Genomic DNA, 7,447 nt, shown 5'->3' on the forward strand with positions numbered 1-7,447 from the left:
ATAGAAAAACTTGTTAATACTTTCCATTCCTAGATTGCTAGTTTGAATTAGTACTCGATGCAGGCATCATCATGTGTACGATGCAATGCTAGACAGTGGACACTACAATGCAAATTGAATTGAAGTATATTAGCAGTGTGCCCGAGCTAGCAGATGGACAGCTAGGAGGAGATACATATATAGAAGCCGAAGCCAGTGATATGTCAAAGACAAGATGGGGTGGGGTGAGGCCGTGAGGATGGTAACACACCACGGTCCTAGCTCGTTTGCAGCACATCCGCAGTGGAGGAGGTGAGAAAAAATGAGCAAGCTCAAGGTTTTATGCACTATGATTGCAGATAATATGCGTAATAATGACGGTGTTGTGTAGCAGATGATCCAGAATAATGAATGAAATTAAACCACATGATGAGATTTTTTTCATCTTAGTATGTACTAGTACAAGTTTCAATTTGTATATATTTTCACGACATCTTATACTACTGTTATTAACCTACAGGTGGGCCTTAATTAGATCTTGACCTGGTGATGTAGTGTCTAGGAGGTGACGGTAGCCAATTAGTGGGAAGTGATAGCTAGGTAACGAGTACATGCCCACTTGGTTGCCGCACAGCTTCATGAAGCCTGGAGGGCACGGACCGTTCCTTGAGATCACCAGTCAGAGCACGGGCATGTGCCTAAATATCATGATATTGTGGCTGGAAACTTTCTGATACCTCAAATTCCCAGTTAGATGCTGGAATGCTGGAGAGGGTATATATAGAGATTCCTAGTTAGTGCAGTGCTTAAGCTATAATATATATCTAGCTAATAGGAGCTTGATGAGATAATGATGTCCTCGCAGCAGTTGTGCCATGTTGATTCAAGCAGTTGTTGTTCCATGGTTCATGTAGTTCCTCCGTATCTAAAGACCTAGCTCTGCCACTGGCTGCCATGGAGATAGTGGAAATGGAGACAACCAGTGTCAAGTCATATCTAGAAAGGCCCACTGCACAACTGATGGCAGAAGGAACAGACTCTAAAAGAAAAGGAGAAACTAAAAGGGCTAGAATGCAGATTGTGGTAGAGGTGAGTGGTGAAGGCTCACTTACTACAAGATGAAATTTGTTAGTAATTATTGTGCCACATAAATTGGTTGGTTGGACTATTGTACCATTCACATCTCAGTCTCACCACTACGAGGAACTTTGTTGGAATGGATTCAAATAAGTCAGTATGTATAAGATGCAATTCATTTCTGTTTGTTCCAGACCGAGTTCAAATTTTGTATCCATATATAAAACTCTTGTATAAGAAGAAACATAGGTAATTTGCGATCAGAATTTTTCATCAGAAGGTTTGTGCAGAATTGATAAATAGCAGTTGCAACATTAGAAATCAACACTTGCAACATCAGAAAAAGTATATATATAAATAATTCTGACATCCGAATTGAGGATGGAAATTCCTACCGCAACACTAACACCATTTTTCGTGCAACATCCACTACGAGACATAAAGAAACAACAATTGCAACATTAGTGCTGGTCTCTTGAGAGAGTGACCGATTGATGAACAGACTCGAAAGTCTGATCTGTAGCATTACCGTTAGGATTTAGTAGGTGAGGTGGCTTTCTTTCAATGCTACAATCATCAGCTAGTTCGAAATTTCCTCTCCATGGTTCGCCTTTTTCTATACGCTACCTTCTTTCACAATCAAGTAAAAATGTTGAAGTTCAATTTCTGATGTGTGTTCAGCTAATCCAATACTCCCTTCATTTCAAATTCTTAGTTGTTTTGATATTGGACGGAGCCAGGGAAGGAGTATTTTGCAAATTTTGCTTATATATAGTTTCGTGTTTCCTTTATGTAGCCTGGTCTAATCAGTTTCCTGTGAGACCTTTGACGTACGTCATGTTTCTTGGGCCTTGCTCGATTCCACTGGCACGACCCTGTGGGAGATATAGACAGACTGAGCTGCTGGGATCATGATTTTGACAGGGCCACATATATGCTGGGTACCCGAACCGAAATTACAAATTGTTACAGAGGTTGGCGCATGCGAAACCAATTCCACGAAGCTGCACACTGTGCCAATGGTCGAGTGCCAACACGGTTGGGTTCCGGCCATGTGTGAAGCTTCATTTTGGAGCTGCACTGCCGTTCTCTGCACGATCGAATCAATGCTGTCTCATGCTTCAGTAAATCGTCGAGGCCTCAAGCCGATGTTGTAGCTTCAATCCTGATGTCGATGATGCTGACGTAGCTAGAAACTCGTTGATACCTCCCATTCCTAGATAGTTTTGAGGAATGAGAGTACTATATCCTGCTTGCGATGAGTGAATTGTCAACTGTGCGGTGTGATCGTGCACTTAGTCTTTGGATTGCAGGTACACGGGCGTCGAGTGTCGACGGAGAGTTGCCGTGGAGGAGCTCAGGCCGGGTGGCAGCTGGGGCGTCCACTCCTAGATCGAGGGCGCAAGCGGCGACGGAAGGCGGGTTTCTTGGTTTGCGCCACAAAACCAAGGAGGCGGATGGTGGTTGAAGACGCCAAGTCGTGGAGGCACGGGCATCGGTCTCGGGACCGACGGAGGCGACGGGCGTCGACGGCGTCTAGGGCCTCGCTGCGGGCGAGGAGGTGACGGGCGTCGGGCGGCGTCTAGGGCCGTCAGAAGGCCGAGGCGGGAACGGCGTCTAGGGCCACAGCGTGGAGGCGGGAATCTTCCCGCGCGAGGAGTTTTGGTAGTTTTCTCAAAACCGGCCACCTACCCGGGTTTCGCGGACCCTTCAATACCGCGGACCGGATCTTCATCAAGATGGCGGCATCGTGGAGAAGACTTCGTTCCGAAGAAAGAACCTCAGCCGTCAGATGTGATCGTGTACATGGGGATACTACGGACCAACCGGTCTAACCGGTCCCTGGCACCGGTCTGACCGGTCTAACCAACCGGTCTGACCGGTCCATGGAACCGGTCTGACCGGTCTCCGTGGGTATAAATACTCCTTCACTTGTATTAAGTTGGTGCGGCTTTTGTAACTCGTCCGTTAATTGCTTGTTCCTCCAGGCCGCCGCCCCTGTGTCTCTCTCCCCCAGTTCTTCTCTTTAGAATAGGATTTGGGTATGGATTCGTGAGACTTTGTATTGGATTTGATTGGGAAATGAGGCCCCATCCTCCTTGTGCCCTCTGGGCTTTTGAATCGATCCAATCCCGTCCCTCTTGTGCTCTTTTGTGATGGATTTTCGTTTCATTTTTGGTGCACATGATTGCGACGGTTGGTTGAGCTCTTTGGAGTGATTCCCGTTCCTCTAGCCTTGTTCCTAATCCTCTAGAATCACGAGCTCTTACGAATTGGAGTTTTTGAGGTCTAGAGAAAACCCCAATCCTTCCCGATCTTCCCTCGAATTCTCAAGTTTCTTTGATCTTTTGGGAGAGATCTCTTGGGGATATGTTCGCAAGTTAGTTGCAGAGGTATCCTCCAAGTTTCGCTAGATTTGGACTTCGTTTGCTCGAGATTCATCTCTTGAAGTCTTGTTCTCGGGTTTTTCTAGGTGCGACCGGTCAGACCGGTCCAGGCAGACAGTTCTGCGATTTGCATCGTGTTGGCTCTTTTGCTTTCGCCCAGCATCCTAGGGCTTTTCACTAGGAGATAGCTATTCCATAGCTATTCTCTTATCTCCTAGGAGTCGAGGGCTCGTGGTGATTTTTGGGATATAGGCCGACGGATTGATTTCGAAAGAAATTTTGATCGGCTCTCATTCACCCCCCTCTGGTCGCCGGTTTCGGTCCCTCAATTGGTATCAGAGCTTGGTTGAGGTTTTCAGTACCTTAACCGGTTCGAAAACCACTTGGCGACCATGGCGAGTCTTGGGAAGATCCCGGTGTTTTCCAGCGAGGACTATGCCTATTGGAAGGTTCGCATGAGAGCCTTCTTGCAGAGCATGGGAGCCGAGGTCTGGGATATAACCAAGAACCAGGCTTACGTGGTGCTTGCCGCTCGGGTCACTCCTCTTCAAGTGACTGAGCACGAGGCTAACGCCAAGGCTGTCAATGCCTTGTTCGCTGGCATTTCTCGTGCGGAGTTCTCACGCGTCCAGGGTTTTCAGGAAGCTTACAAGATTTGGACGTGAATTGAGAACTACCACGAGGGCACACCTTAGGTCAAGGCCAGGCTGTACGAGACTCGCCGGCGTGAATATGAGAACTTCACACAGGAGCCGGGTGAGAGCATTGACTTGATGTTCAGTCAGTTTCAATCGATTGTGAACAAAGTCAATGCGAACAGATCTGTTGATGCCCTTGAGTACACAGAGCATGAGAAGGCCCTCAAGCTGCTCTACGCACTTGACCGCTCTGTGTGGGATCTCAAGGTGAATACGATCATTGAGTCTGCTGGCTATGAGACTCTGACCGTGAATGAGCTTTTCAGCAAGCTCAAGGCCACAGAGGTGGATAACCAGACACAAGCCAAGCTCAATGGTGCCCCTCCTTCCAAGAGCATCGCACTTATGACTGGCCCAGGTGGATCGTGCTCTAACGCTAACTCTGCTCTTGGCTTTTCTCTTGCCTCTTTGCCTTCTGTTACAGATGAGCAGCTGGAGACGCTGGGCGACGACGACTTGTGCCTCCTCATCAGTAAGCTCCAGCGCGTCTACCACAACAGGCAGAGGAAGAAGAACCCCGGGTGCTACAACTGCGGCGATTTGAACCACTTCATCGCCGATTGCCCAAGAAGTCCGGAGGTGGCCAGAACAACCACTCCGACTACTACCGCCACCAAGACCGCGACGAGGGAGGCTCCAACAAGGAGCGCCGGTGCCACAAGCACCGCAGACATGACCGAGGAGGATGCTTTGACATGGAGTCACTCAAGAAGCGCTTCCAGTACAAGGCCAAGAAGCGGGAGAAGGCCTTTTCTAGCACAACTCAGCGACCTCGACAAGAGCTCCGACACCAACCGCTCTTCTTCACCGACCTCCGACGACGACGACAAGAAGAAGAAGAAGCGGGACAAGGAAGCCACCGGCTTCATTGGCCAGTGTTTGGCGGCCGATCGGCGCAAGGGCTTCTGCACCATGGCGGGTGAGGCCAACGGTGCTCGTGCGTCTCCTGGTGGACATGCTACACCGACGCACGACAACTTTTCTCCTGGATCTGAGAGTGATTCAGAGGTAAACTCCACGATTGACCTGCTTGATACAGAGGTTAGGGAGTTCTACGCCGCTCTCGACAACCAGAAGAGGCTGCTTAAGGAAGCAGCTAGAGAGCGTAGAAAGCTTAGGGCTGAGCTGGCTTGTTCTAGGGAGAAATCTAGTGAGGATGAGTGCGCTGGCTGCATATCTCACATGAACGATCTTGTTGCTCTCCGTGCCAAGCATGATGAGAACGTCGCGAACTTAGATGTTGCTAAGACTTCGCTTTCAGACGTGTCTCATGAGCTCGCTAAGGCCAAGCATGAATTAGAACTGGTTAAGGACACTCCAATTGTTAGCGATGTGCTTGAATGCGATGAGTGTCCTATCTTTAAGTCCGATCTAGCTTCGTTGCAGTCCAAGTTTGCTACTGTTGTGTGCGAGCTAGAGGAGATGAAGTCTAGGCCAGTTTTGCTTGGTGCTTGTAAACTTTGTCCCACGCTTAAGTCGGAGCTAGATAAGAAGAATGCTTTGATCAAGTCTTTTGGGAAGACTAAGGTCATAGAGTCTAGCCCACCTATTGACTGCTCTGTTTGCCCTGGTTTGATTGCTGATCTGGATAGTCTTGCGGTAGAGAAAGCAAACTTGGAGAGTGAGAATACCTGTCTTAGGGCGATTCCGAGTTGGGTTTCTAGCTGTGAGCCGCAGTTGGGCATGATGATTAAGCACTTCAAGCGTGGTGATGGGTTTGGGGTCGGTTACACATACACGAAGTCAGACTTTGACAGGTTGTATGGTAAGATTGGCAAGGCTGCTGGAAACACTGCTAGCACGAGCACGCAGCCTTCGCTTGTTGACCCCGCGGATGGTGTGCTTAAAGAACCACCGAAAGCACCTCCGCAGAAGTAGGTTTGGGTTCCAAAGCCCAATGAGCTGAGGAATCTTCTCGACACACTCCCTGCTACCGCAGCCCAGGTTGCCCAGAAGAAGGGGGATGCTCCTCCCCGTCCGCAGGCTAGGCCTCCACCTCGCAAGTGTGAGGTGAGGTACCACTGCGAGTTCTGCGACAAGGAAGGTCACCTGGAGGAGTTTTGCTTCAGGAGGAAGCGGGCTGTGAGGCGAGAGCAGGAGAGACGGAACGCGGACATGTACTCTGCTCGGGTGCATGGTCCTTCTCGGCGTGGTGGTAGGCAAGATGCTAGGGCGCGCCGTGTAGGTAGAGGTTAGGGAGACGGTGGTGGTTACCGTGCTCCAGTGGGTGGTCGCTTTGCCGGCCGTGCTCCTGGTCGTTTTTAGTACGGCTATAGACCACGGGACCGAGGCTTTGAAGGAGGTTTTGAGGCTCCACGCTTTCCTCGCGGTGGTGTTCGTCAGTCACGCGGTAGACGGGACGGGGGATACGCTTTGTCTGGTTTTGCTAACGCTTCTGTAGAGCAAATGGCTCAACACTGGTTTGCTTCTCACTTTGCTAACCCCAGTGTTGAGACATTTGCTCACCCTTTGTCTCACTACTGATATGCAGGTTGGAGGCTTGGTGAACAGGTGGATCATGGACTCCGGTTGTTCGCGCCACATGACCGAAAATGACAAATGGTTCTCCAGCCTCACCCCTGATGCGCTCAAAGGAGTACATTGTGTTCGGGGATAATGGAAGAGGAAAGGTACGTGGACTTGGCAGTTGTTCGTGTTTCTGATCGCTTTACCCTGAGAGAGGTTGCTTTGGTTTCGAACCTTGGGTTCAATTTGCTTTCTGTTTCGCAACTTCTTGATGAGGGGTTTGAAGTTCGCTTCAAGGAGGGCTGTTTGCGTGTTTTGGATTCCAGAGGAGATTTGGTTTGCCGGATTACACCCCGCGATCGGGTTTTCTTGGTTGACTTCTCTGGAACTCCTCTTGGCCCTTCTCGTTGCTTGTTGGCTGGTCCTTCTTCTGATCTGTGGAAGTGGCATAGGAAACTTGGACATTTGAGCTTTGATCTGTTGTCGAGACTGAGCTCATTTGGCTTGATCCGAGGATTGCCCAAATTGAAGTTTGATAAGGACCTTGTTTGCCATCCGTGTCGCCACGGGAAGATGATTGCCGCTTCTCATCCGCCTGTTAATCAGGTGATGACCGTTCACCCTGGAGAATTGTTATACATGGACACAGTTGGTCCTTCTAGGGTGATGTCTGTTGGTGGGAAGTGGTACGTTCTTGTGATCGTGGACGACTTTTCTCGCTATTCTTGGGTCTTTTTCATGAGAACCAAGGATGAGGTTTTTGAGTTTGTTCGAGACTTGATCTTGAGGTTGAAAAACGAGCTACCCCAAGCCATGTGAGCGATTCGTAGTGATAATGGC

Source organism: Panicum virgatum, chromosome 2K, assembly GCF_016808335.1.
Source record: "Panicum virgatum strain AP13 chromosome 2K, P.virgatum_v5, whole genome shotgun sequence".
Classification (NCBI taxonomy): Eukaryota; Viridiplantae; Streptophyta; class Magnoliopsida; order Poales; family Poaceae; genus Panicum; species Panicum virgatum.